Source organism: Thamnophis sirtalis, unplaced genomic scaffold, assembly GCF_051295495.1.
Source record: "Thamnophis sirtalis isolate CommonGarterSnake01/CBP01778 unplaced genomic scaffold, rThaSir2_p1.2 scaffold_6, whole genome shotgun sequence".
NCBI classification, from domain to species: domain Eukaryota; kingdom Metazoa; phylum Chordata; class Lepidosauria; order Squamata; family Natricidae; genus Thamnophis; species Thamnophis sirtalis.
Window position 1 is genome coordinate 58,836,481 of NW_028261386.1, and position 13,367 is coordinate 58,849,847.

Sequence of the window (13,367 nt, forward strand, 5' to 3'; positions counted from 1 at the left end):
GATGAACAGATGAACAATCCACAACCCAATCACAAGAGGGCAAGTAAAGATTGAAGATGCATGTATATAATGAAGAATGCTTAAAAATAAAATGGCACATTGGGGATAATGAGAATTTACAGATTAAATTTTGGGTGATGTGGGATATCAATGCAATACAATACATGGAATGACTGCCCTCTGCTGGCGAAACCTGTGTGGCTTGGAAGGCATCTCATTCTAACCTCCTGGATGATAAATGGTAGACCAGATGTAATCATCTAAGCCAGAACTGAAACAGCTGCAGAAGCCCATAAGATTTCAAATACACCAGCATCCAAAGGGGTCATTATGCCCAACTCGTGATGGCATGCAAATATATGCCCACCATTTGGCCATCTGCCACCAGTTTGAGGTGGTGATATTTTCCACCCAGCAATGTGGCTATTTGGGGGAACTATTAATTGTCCCGGAATTAATAGCATTGCCCTTCTGCCTCAATAAGCAGAAACAAACTTGTACTGTCTGTAACTCTGGCTTCAACCCAGCTTTGGGGAAGATTCTTAGCTGTGCACATTCCATACAATTGCATTGCAAGATTCTCTACATGAGCTGTGTGTGAGTACAGAACAGACATAAGTAACTAACTAACTCATATTGGATTTTAAAACAGCTCCTTGCTGGTGGTGTTGTTATTAGGAAACCAATAGCTTTAAGGGCCCAAAATTCTAAATACCAAGACTCAGTTTGGTACCCCTAACCTCTTAATTTAGGACAAGTAAACAGTCAGCCTCAGCACCAAGAAGTGACTTATTTTGCTATTTTCTTAGGAGGGTAAAGGGGCACTCATGTTGAGCTACCAGCTTCCTTTTCCAAATCTTTACTCATTGCGTACAGTTGTTTGACTCTAAGCCAGATTTTTTAATAAGAGCTTTAAGTGTGGAAACCCACCAGGTTGGCTCATTAGGCAGAATGAGGCAGCTGCCAATGCGGGAATGTCATAAACTGGAGAGAGACAGCCAGGGGTTAAAAACAGCTGCAATGGCCCTTTATTAGTGGTTTTCTGAGGTGCAACCTTCTCTCAGGAAGGGGAGGGGTTAATAGGCTTCCATTGATTTTTCTACTTTGTACCAAATTAATGCAGGAAAATAAAAAAAGTTTAGGTTGAAACACTAATATTAAAAAAAACTAACTGCTCAGCATATTATTTAATCTTTTTCCTGTACTACAACTCAGTGGCTATGTTTGCTCTGATTCCTGAATTCACCATTGTGTGGGATGCATGCAAGACATTGCCCTACTAAGCATATGAATTTGACGTACAACACAAAAGAACTTAACCCAAATAAAAGCTAACCAACCTTCCCATGCTGTGCAAATGCAGCTGCAAAATGTTTGACTGACATTGTTGAGCATTGAGAAAACAATAACCAATGATTTTCACACACACTCTCCTTTCTCAGCTCTTTCCCCTTATTTCCTCATTAACCTATACTCTTGAGTTTTCCTTCTGCTTAATGACTCTACTTACTGCCACATATCATTGGCAAGTAGTTATTGAATAACAGCCTCTTTGCCACTGAAATTATCTCCAGATAGGATGCAGAACATCCACATGGATTCAACACCTGTTGCATCAAAACAGCTCGTTGTATAATAGCACCGGGAGCCAAAAATCAGCAGTCTGACACACACTATAAAGAATGTTTGTGCATTACTATTATGCTGACCAAGATCGTGTTCCAACTGGTTGTCATTAAAATAATCCAGAAACCAATCTGATATTATAATGCTTCCATCCATGACATGTGCATTGATATTTATATAATATTAGAACAAGATTGCATAACACTATTGATCAAATATATGCTGTTCCAATATCCATTTTTATGGCTTTTCCCATGATGTTATAGCAAAATAACATCTACTAAAAGGGGATGGTTTTCTAATATAGAGTCAGTCAGCAGTAGTTTTTCCAACTTGTATTAGTCAAGCAAACACACTGCATAACTAATGAAAGACCTTTATGCTGTTGCCATCAATCTGACTGAGTTCACTGATACATGCAAGAAAATAGTTCATCCTATGGAGAGGAAAGCAGCAAAGGAAGAGAGAGGGAGGGAGGGAGGGAGAAACAAAGACTGAAAATATCGTGTTGATGGAATTGAAAATTTCCGAAGCTAACAACATTAAAACTGCCAAGGACAAAGCATTAATTTCATAGAGAAAAGCAAACAAGGTAAAAGTTGTATACAAGAAGTTGTAAAACAAGACATTACTACTTTTCCAATTCTATTATCTTTCTCTCAGAAGGATTACTGTACTGTAACCCTTGGTCTAGTATCTAGATTAAAAAAACAATGAAGCAATTTACACAGGCTATATTCTAGGCCCCTCCTTTATTCAGAGATATTGAAATGCATCATTTTAGTAAACAGGCTAATGGGATATTCACAGAACTTCTATAATCATAATTTACAATGCAACAGATTAATATTTAGCAGTTATTTCTAGCCTGATGCTTTTCAGATTTTGGAAACTGCAATATCATATTTTGGGACTAGATTGGGGAAAAAACTGCTTTAAGGCATATCTTTGAATTTAGTCTGGTATATTTTTTTCTATATTCCTACGTAAGTCCATCAAAATATTTGAGAGAGACAGAAATGCAAATCTCCCATGTAAAAAAAGCATTTATGGTTTAAAATGCAAAGCAAACAAACAAAATAGAAGAAAAGCAGTAATGATAAGCCCACACAAAATGGCAACCTTCAAAATGTGTTGTTTTGTGAAATAAATGACTTATTTCCTATGGCTTGATAAGTCCTCTTTGTCAGTGAAAGCAACTATGACCCACAAGTACATGGCTTGGATTGTGGTATGACCAGTTCCCATGTTAAGTGCTGGAAGTCTCCACACAGCCTGGCATAAGGAAAGATGCTCCTGCCCGGGCTATATAGTTCCTGTAAGTACAGAAATGCAACAGATTGGACTTATGTCTACTTGGCAGAAATGTACCTTGTCTGCTATATATAACTTTACTTGGGAATCAACTGGAGTTGGGACCATTTTTATCACTTCCTCATCATATGTTGTGGTCTGTACTTGATTGGCTCTTTCAGGAACTAGTTGCAAACTGGTGCCCAATATAGCAACGATGGGAGAAAAACATACTTTTCACCCAGAAATTCCATTTGGTTTCACTGTAGTCTATTAAAGGGCAATCTGATATAAAAGTTACTATCTTTACAATGCACAGTATTTCCAAAAGGGGCTCTGAAGAGTAAAATTTCACAGATCAAGCTACCAAAAAGAAAAGCAAAATCCTGGACTCAGCACAGGGCAGTTCAGTGATGCTGAATTGAAGTACTTTTCTTGACCTCATATAGCTAAGCCACAAAGTTCAAAATATGGGGGTGGGAGGCAGAAATATTTTGTACTGCTGATGTCTCTAGAGTTAAATCTTATAGTATTCAGGGTGTGTTTACTGCTTACATCTTAGAAAGTAATTCAGAACAGCCAAAGTTCAGATGAATGAACTGGGCAGGAGTCTGATAGGGAAAGAATGATGATGGTGTGGGCAGCAGGGAGAACCAGAGCCCTAACAAAAGAAAGACCATCTAATTATTAGAAGTCATCTGAAAACTTCAGCCATGTCACCTTTCCGTTGACTGGCTTGCCAGACTGGTAGAGATCCTAGAATTCCTCTATCTACACCTGAATTAACTGCAGCAATGAAAAAGGCACATTCTTCCATTTCCCCTTGGCAGCAGGCTACATTGTGTTATCTTGTGTAGGAAAGTAAAGCCAACAAGCTCTTTCCTGGTGCCCCAGAGATTCCACACTCTAAACAGGAGGTTTTGCAATCTGAATCTTAGCCCAAAGTTGGGCTTCAGAGATCTCTGACCCACTTTCCCAAAGATAAAAGTCTGTGATCACTATGTTACTGAAAGACTGAAAACATACACAGATAAAACTGGGGTCTCTGTTGATGACTGGGGAAATGATATTTAATCAATGCACAGAACGTCTTGGAAAAGTTGTTGAAGGAAAGTTTGTGTCTTTATCTTGGTTAGCAAATTTCATCTTGATCATTACACAAGTCTGTGACTAAAAAGCTGTTTGATTATTTTCATCTAATTTCCATGTATTTTGGCGTGCTGAAAACAAATAAAATATTGAAAAAACTCCTTGTCGTCATGATTTGCCACAACATGCAAAATTGTCTTCAAATTTATCATTTTTTAAATTTTTGGTATTTTTTTATATTATGAGTTTTTAACCAAATTTAAAGTCAAATTACTGTTAATTAATTCACATGAGCATTTAAGATATAAAATGCCAAAAAAAACTTAAAGAGTTTGTCCGAGTTATGTAAAAAAAATATAGTACTGTAAATCTGATGGTCAGCAATATATACCTAAGCTAAGCAAGTTTTAAGTCTGTGCTTCTAATGGTAGAAAGGGTTAATCTTTCCTGAAGAATCCAGTGGGAGGGAGACACAGGGCAGATAGCAGCATCTCCTGTCAGTGCAGGGGGCATGGTCAGCACTGTGATGTCTCGTGTACAGACACAGAGCTGCTCTCTCCTGTATGCCACACTTGTGCACGAATCATCATCAGGTTCTTGGTTCTAGGCTGTTCACACTTTTTCATCGCAATTCATGTTAGCTTGTCATTCTTCAACCATTATGTTATGGCTCTGCGAAAGTGTATTAATTCGCCACACAGTTTCTGTTTCATCTGTGGTGAATATACAGTGTTGAAGCAACAGCAGAATATTACAGACTTTGTGAAAAAAGTATACTTTGCATACTTTGGACTAAAAATTGGAGATCAAAATAAAGTTTGGGCGCCTCATAAAGTGTGCAAACGGTGTGTTGAGGACCTCCGAAACTGGTTGAGGGTAAGAAAAAATCTTTCCGTTATGGGATTCCTATGGCAAAAGAACCATAGTGATGACTGTTACTTTTGTTCATGCGATGTGAAAGGGTTTAATTCCAAATGGAAGCATTCCATTTCATACCCCAATCTTCACTCAGCAATTCGTCCCATCCCCCATGGCACAGATATACCAGTACCCAAGCCCCCTGCTACCTTGGAAGAGATACCTAGCTCCGATGAAGGTGAAGTCATACTTGAACCAGATGACGAATCAAGTTCTGACTTTGAAGATGATACAAGACCAAAATTGTTTTCTCAGGAGGAGATGAATGATTTGGTAAGAAACTTGAATCTTCCCAAAGATGCCGCTGAGGTACTTGGATCAAGGCTGAAAAGCAGGAATTTATTGTTGCCAGGAGTGTCATCTTCATGGTTCAGACATCGTGAAAAGGAGTTTGTTCCTTACTTCGCCCAGGAAGACAAGTTGGTTTATTGCATCGATGTCGAAGGTCTGATGGGTCAATTTAAAATCCAATATGATTCAGAGCAATGATGTCTTTTTATAGATTCTTCAAAAAGAAGTCTCAAAACAGTTTTACTCCACAACGGTTTTTACGCTTCCATACCTGTAGGTTATTTCGTACACTTGAAGGAAACCTATGAGAACTTGGAATTGGTTGAACTTAAATATGAAGACCATGGTTGGCAAGTGTGTGGGGACTTGAAGGTCTTGTGCATGCTGCTCGGGCAACAAGCTGGGTATACCAAATACCCTTGTTTTCTGTGTCTATGGGACAGTCGAGACCGACAAAATCACTGGACCAAGAAGAGTTGGCAGCCGAGGGTGCTAACAGTTGGTGAAAAAATTGTCCTCTGAGAAACTTTGGTACCTTCCCATAAAGTTCTTCTACCACCTCTCCACATAAAATTGGGATTGATGAAGCAATTCGTAAAATCACTTCCAAGAGATGGAGAAGGCTTCAAATACTTGGTCACCAAGTTTCCATGCATGTCGGAGGCAAAATTGAAGGAAGGTGTGTTCGTCGGACCAGACATTAGAAGGCTTATAGTTGATCAAGAGTTTGTCTATACCATGACGGATCCTCAAAAAGAAGGGTGGATTGCATTTAAAGAAGTACAGAAATTTTTAGGCAATAACAAAGATCCTCACTATAAAAAGATTGTCGGAAGAATGCTGAAAGCATTTCAAGCTTTAGGTTGCCTGATGAGTTTGAAAGTGCATTTCCTCCAGTTCCACCTTGACTACTTTCCAGAAAATGTGGGAGTTGTGAGTGAGGAACAAGCTGAACGATTCCACCAAGACATTAAATAGATGGAAAGGAGATACCAGGGAAAATGGAGCATTACAATGATGGCAGACTACTGTTGGATGCTTCAGAGAGACATTCCAGATGCTACTCACAAGCGTAAATGCACCAAGAGGAGCCTCACAAGGAAGAAGAATCAAGTTTAGTGTGTGTAGGTGAGCTCATTTCAGTTCAGAAAAGGATTTTCATGAAAATATTGTAATAAAACTTTAATTTTATAAGTCTTATTTCCATTTATTTTGAGGTATTGCCTTATTTAACATAGTTAACTAAATTGTAAGCAAACATGATGTCCTATGACAAAATGGAGGTCATTTTTGGATTCAGCGCACCAAAAAACATAAAGATTATGTGGAATAACCAAAACAGCTCTCCGAATTTTTTTTTTTGCAGACCTGTGTATCATCATCAGGACAGGACTTTTAGCATTCAGGATCTTTTGTAGATGCATGTAAATGATAATCCTTACAATAGTCTTAACAAAATATGCATTATTCACAATTCTAGTGATAGGGATCACAGGCTTAGAATATGGGTAAAAGTCACCTACAGCATTCATGGTATAGTAGGAGCAAGATGACATTTAGAAGCCATGTTCCACAGCCCAGTCTGGACAGTTGCATCAATGATCTATCCTCCTTGCATTGCTTAAGCTCAAGTCAAGTCTGGAACATCACATGCATTGGCAAAATCACTTGCCAATAATGACATCAAGATCCCATTCTGACAATTAGCAGCTCAGATCCTATTTAGGACTCTATTTCTTGATGAAAATTCTTTCTGGAAAACTAAATTCGCCTGCCTTAAATGACAAACCTTGAGAACATTTATGAGCAACCAGTGGTTCAGCTTTCAGATTTACTGTTACATAGTTTTACTGTCATAGTGAATGTTCTTTGGATGTTATATCTCAGACTTCCAAATGACTTGACTTCTTCAATTAGTGTAAATATCTTGTCACAATCATCATCCTGCCCATTGGTCATTATCTTCTGTATCATTTGGGGCCTGCCCCATTTTCCCTTACTGTGGACAGTGTCTAAAGAAAATAAGAGTACTGTTGATTCTTCAGGATTTGGCTGGATAACCACTGGCTACAATTTCCCTGCTTTTATTTGATCAACTTCTACCAAAGTTAGCAGTGTGGTTTATAAAAGCAGCAACAATATCTTGAGAGAATTGGGAAAAATAATTCAAATGTGGTCCTATAATGCAATCATATTTGCATAGAAAGTTTAAATAATAATAAGCTATAATAAGCTATATGAGGTCAAGTTTAAATAATAATAATAGAGTTTAAATAATCCGTTATTTAAAAAGGAGAGACAACCTTTGGCTAAAGCATGAGATAAAATTATGCTGGCATTTGTGGCCAATTAAAAATAAAATATAATAAATACAACATCTGTAAATAGTTATTGGAGATATATCATCAAATTCCTTTACTTCACTTATATTTTATTTGTCCTCAAATCTATGCATTTTGGAATGAAGTCTGTTACACATGAATATATCATGTACAAGTCCAGGCATATTCTGCTTAACATATTTAATTGCCAGCATAGATGAATACTTTTGGAGGAGAGTTAATTACAGTAAAACAAAAGCTGTAACTTAATTGTACCTACCTGAGATTAAACCTTCTGAACTCAATGACACTCTACTTGTAAACAAGTACAAACACTATTATGTTCTAATGGGTCCTTTAAAAATGCTTAGTGGAGGGTGGAGGACAAATTGCAGAAACATGCCTTACCTTTTTTTAAACCTGATATTTGAGGACAATAAGATGATGAGATTTACCATCTGCTGTACTAGGATGTTATAATGATCACTTATCTAAAGCTACGGGCAAAAAGAAACCCCTATGACTTTGATTCTAATTTCTCCCAATGTCAGCCAGTATGGTCCATGATTAGGGATCAAAGGAACTATAGCCACACAACATCAAAGTTCTTTATTATTATTATTATGTGGTTAATCTTTGGTGAGATTCACAGCCTTTGGAGCTGGTTGGTAGCTCAACAGCTCGAGTCCTAACCAAGGACCTAGGAACTGTTAAGGTAACATCGGAGGATATAAGCTGTTCCAAGTAGGGTGTATTTTGTAGAATCAAAATGTTCAAGTCTGATAAATTTAAAATTTCCAACTAGCAAGGTAGTCCTTTAGGTATTGCTCCAAGGGCTCCAATGTAAATTCCTTGACTTTATTATGCATTAAGTCAGAGGCCTCTAAAATCCCCAAGTACTTGTAGCCTTCTTCTGGTTTTACTGCCTTTATCATTTCTTCATTCTCAAGTTCTATTCCATCAGCTTCTATGATCTTGCCTGCTTTGGTTGCCATTGTTGCACATTTGTCAATTCCAAACTGCATACCAATGTCTTTGCTAAATTCTTTTGTGCTTTCAATTAAAAACAGAATAACAGAGTTGGAAGGGACCTTGGAGGTCTTCTAGTTCAACCCCCTGGTCAAACAGGAAACCATTTCAGACAAATGGGTGTCCAATCTCTTCTTAAAAAGGAAAAGGTTAAAAAAAAGAGCACTGGAACTATTGCTGGAAATTTGACATAGCAAACTGGGTTATTCAAAGGGTCAAATTCACTGGCAAGAGTTTTATAGTCAAGGCTTTTCTTTCTTTAAAAAGTGGGGAAGATAAAATCTGGGGAAAAATTCACATCAATATTTCTTTTCATTAAATTATTCAAATACTTGATTCGAGTCATGACATTTTATTTCAGCTCTCAAGAAAGATTTGATAATGTGGCAGGGTGAGTTGTCCTAGGGACATCAGAAGATTCAACAAGCAGAACCAGACAGAGAGATCTGTTGAACTGGTTGGCTTTTTCTCCACTGTTTGGAGAAAAAGACCAGAAAATACCAAGGACACCTTGATGAAGGTAGTAGAATCCAAAAAGCCCAGAAAAGTTATTCTTCCATCCTCCCAAAATAGAAAACTCTCCAGCACAGAAAGAAAACTTATACTTGAAATTGTGAAATTGTGAACAGGTGAAACTCAAAAAATTAGAACATCGTGCAAAAGTTCATTTATTTCAGTAATGCAGCTTAAAAGGTGAAATTAATATATTATATAAGACTCATTACATGCAAAGCAAGATAGTTCAAGCTGTGATTTGTCATAATTGTGATGATTATGGCTTATAGCTCATGAAAACCCCAAATCCACTATCTCAGAAAATTAGAATATTACATGCAATCAATAAAACAAGGATTGTACATAGAACAATATCGGATCTCTGAAAAGTATAAGCATGCATATGTACTCAGTACTTGGTTTGGGCCCATTTTGCAACAATTACTGCCTCAATGCAGCGTGGCATGGAAGCGATCAGCTTGTGGCACTGCTGAGGTGTTATAGAAGACCAGGATGCTTCAATAGCGACCTTCAGTTCTTCTGCATTGTTCAGTCTCATCTTTCTCTTGGCAATGCCCCATAGATTCTCTATGGGATTCAGGTCAGGCGAGTTTGCTGGCCAATCAAGCACAGTAATCCCATGGTCATTGAACCAGGTTTTGGTGCTTTTGGCAATGTGGACAGGTGCCAAGTCCTGCTGGAAAATGAAGTCAGCATCCTCATAAAGCTCATCTGCAGAAGGAAGCATGAAGTGCTCCAAAATCTCCTGGTAAACAGTTGTGTTGACCCTGGACTTAATGAAGCACAGTGGACCAACACCAGCAGATGACATGGCTCCCCAAATCAACGCAGACTGTGGAAACTTTACACTGGACTTGAAGCATTTTGCAGACATGGCTCCCCAAATCAATGCAGACTGTGGAAACTTCACACTGGACTTGAAGCATCTTGCAGTGTGTTCCTCTCCATTCTTCCTCCATACTCTGGGTCCTTGGTTTCCAAATGAGATACAAAAGTTGCTCTCATCAGAAAAGAGGACTTTGGACCACTGAGCAACAGACCAGGTTTGTTTTTCTTTAGCCCAGGTAAGACGCTTCTGACGTTTGTTGTTCAGGAGCAGCTTGACAAGAGGAATATGACATTTGAAGCCCATGTCCAGGATCCGTCTGTGTGTGGTGGCTCTTGATGCACTGACTCAGTCCACTCCTTGTGAAAGTCCCCAACATCTTTGAATGGCCTTTTCCTGACAATCCTCTCCAGGCTGCAGTCATCCCTGCTGCTTGTGTACCTTTTTCTTCCATACTTTCCCCTTCCACATAACTCTCTATTAATGTGCTTTGATACAGCACTTTGGGAACATCCAATTTCTTTTGCAATTACCTTTTGAGGCTTTCCCTCCTTATGGAGGGTGTCAGTGATGGTTTTCTGCACAACTGTCAGGTCAGCAGTCTTTCCCATGATTGTGATTCTTACTGAACCAGACTGAGAGACCATTTAAAGGCTCAAGTGTTATGCTTTAATTAGCGGAGTGGGGCACTTTGAGCCTAGAATATTGCACCTTTTCACAATATTCTAATCTTCTGAGATTGTGGATTTGGGGTTTTCATGAGCTGTAAGCCATAATCATCACAATTATGACAAATCACGGCTTGAACTATCTTGCTTTGCATGTAATGAGTCTATCTCATATATTAGTTTCATCTTTTAAGTTGCATTACTGAAATAAATGAACTTTTGCATGATATTCTAATTTTTCAAGTTTCACCTGTATGTGTGGTTTGTTAAGCTAAAGCCACTGGTATATATGAAATATCAATATAGATGGAAAAGAAATGGCTCTGTGCCTCTGAAAAATTCTTGTCCCTTTTTTCACCCTGCTACAAGTAAGTACAGTTTTGCACAGTGCCATTAAATTCATTGACCTTTGGAAACGAGGCAAATGGAATGAGGACTGTTACTGTACAAGCAGGAAAGGAACCAGATTAGGTGAGAGATTCCATGAAACAACCAGCCTAGACGGATATGACCAGCTAGATGTTTTGAGATGACCCCAGTTGGAGCAGGGGGGAGTGGATGCAGTGATGTGGCTCTTCCTCTTGCCAATGCTATGAAATCAGAGTTCTGCCTTTGGAAGCCTTAGAATCCCCCAAAAGTTATTATGACTTGTTAGAAGTTAAAACCCATCTCTCTCCTAGAGAAATGAAATATTTAGGAAATATTAAAAAGGCAGAATATTTCCCCTAAAAAGAGAAGTAAAAAGCCAAGAGAGGCATAAACTCAGTCACTCCCACGTTTGTCAATGGGCCGTTAAAAGCCTGAATCAGTCTATTCTAGATAACAAAATTAGGATTAGCCTTCCACAGAAACTCACCACAAGACACTCAGGAAAATTACATCAACCAGCAAGGCAACCAAATTTGGACTCAAAGCACACCCTACGGAGTTGCTCCTGCATGGCCCCATGGGAGTCTGACAACCAATCAGAATACAAGCACAAGAGCAAAGGCCAGAGAGGGCATAAAACCAGGGAACTTCCTGGTCCCCTCCTTTTTTTCTTCTTCATACAACATCTTGAAGCATGTGATGCCCCCACCCCTTTTTCTGTTCAGGAGCTCAAGCCAGGTGATCCTGTCCACCATTAAACCATCTTTCCAAGCAGCCTCCATGTTCCAGTGTCTTTTTCCCCACTTGGAACTGAACCCAGAAGGACATTTCTTCCAACAGACTGAACTGCATTTTTAATGTGACAGAGGTAATTATTAAACCCATAACTGAAATAATCATATACCCTACACTTAATATACTAATTAAAATGTAGAAATCAGTTACATGAGGTGAACTTTAGTTGTTACCTTGATTCCACCCACAATTTCTTGAGTCCAGGTAGTCCTCAAGTCACAACTACAACTGAGCCCAACATTTCTGTTTTTAAATAAGACAGTTGTTAAGTGAACTTTGTCCCATTTTACAACCTTGTCACAGTTGTTAAGTGAAACACTACAGCTGTTAAGTTAGTAACATGGTTGTTAAGTGAATCTGACTTCTCTGTTCACTTTGTCAGAAGATAGCTAAAGGTGGCCCCAGGACACTACAACTGTCCTAAGTATGAGCCAGATGCCAAGCAGACAAAATTTGATCATATCACCATGGGGATGCTGCAACGGTCATAAGTGACAAAAATGGTCATATGTCACTTTTTTTCAGTGTTGTTGTAACTTTGAATGGTCACTAAATGAAGTGTTGTACGCCAAGGACTACCTGTATACTCTTCAAAGCAGCGGTCACCAACTGGTGACTGGTGGTCCACAAGAAAATTTTGGTGGTCCACGGAAAAATTATTTGCATTTTTTTACATTGCACTAAATCAGGGGTCCTCAAACTATATGGCCCGTGGGCCGGATACATGCAATGAATGTTTGTGTTGCTGCAGAGTGTCTCCTCCTTCTGGGTCTTTTTGTGCAGGTTGGAGGGGGGCAGAAATTCCGACTTGGGGTCTTCTTAAACCTCCTAGTGCAGTGCTTTGGGTGAAGGTTATAAGGAAGTGCCGCTGGTGGCGAAGAGCCCGAGGGCTTTGTTCCAGTGAGACTTCATCATGGCCTGGAACTAGCTGGCCATCTCAGCCCGCTGAGTTTCCAGGTGCCGGTACCTGGCCTTGCACTTCCGCAGGTCTTCCCTCTGCTTGGAAAGCCTATGCTCATAGTCCTCTGTGAGGTGCTTCTGCTGAGCCTCCTTCTTGGTCAGATCCAAGTTGAACTGAGCCAGCTGTTTTGCCAATTCTTTCTAATGGTGGCTGCTTAGCTCCAACAACTGCTTCCTGTTGGGGCCTTAAGGAGTCCAGGCGGGCAGCCGAGGCGCCCCTTGATGTGAGTGACCATGCCCACCCAATCACATGACCACCTAGCCACACCCACCCAGCCGGTCATTAGGTAGATCATATTAGTGGTCCGCAGGATTTAAAATTATGAATTTAGTGGTCCCTGAGGTCCAAAAGAATGATGACCCCCTCCTTCAAAGTGTCACTGAAAGTCCCAGTGCAAACCTCAATCAGCCTTCAAAACTTGCTCACCTGGCCCTAACCACACCTGATCTGCTGATCTGCTGAACTGGTCTTTGTAATCTACATAACTGGCTCAAGACTCAACCGGCCTTAAAAAGAACGTCATCATTGCTCTGGATGACCTTAACTGCTTAGGATGTAATAGTTGCTCAATTACGAAATGTGCTATGCTGCTGTGTTTACAGAAATCAACAAAAAGGTTGTTTCAACTTTTGAACCAGTATTATCATGACTTGTTTCACTGGGAT

At 39.3% G+C, this 13,367-nt stretch overlaps 1 protein-coding gene across 4 annotated transcripts in view; it reads right to left on the bottom strand.

Moving 5' to 3' along the window:
• The window catches only part of SLC29A1 (solute carrier family 29 member 1 (Augustine blood group)), an 81,161-nt gene that overhangs the window by 61,471 nt on the left and 6,323 nt on the right, over positions 1 to 13,367 (bottom strand). The window lies entirely within an intron of this gene.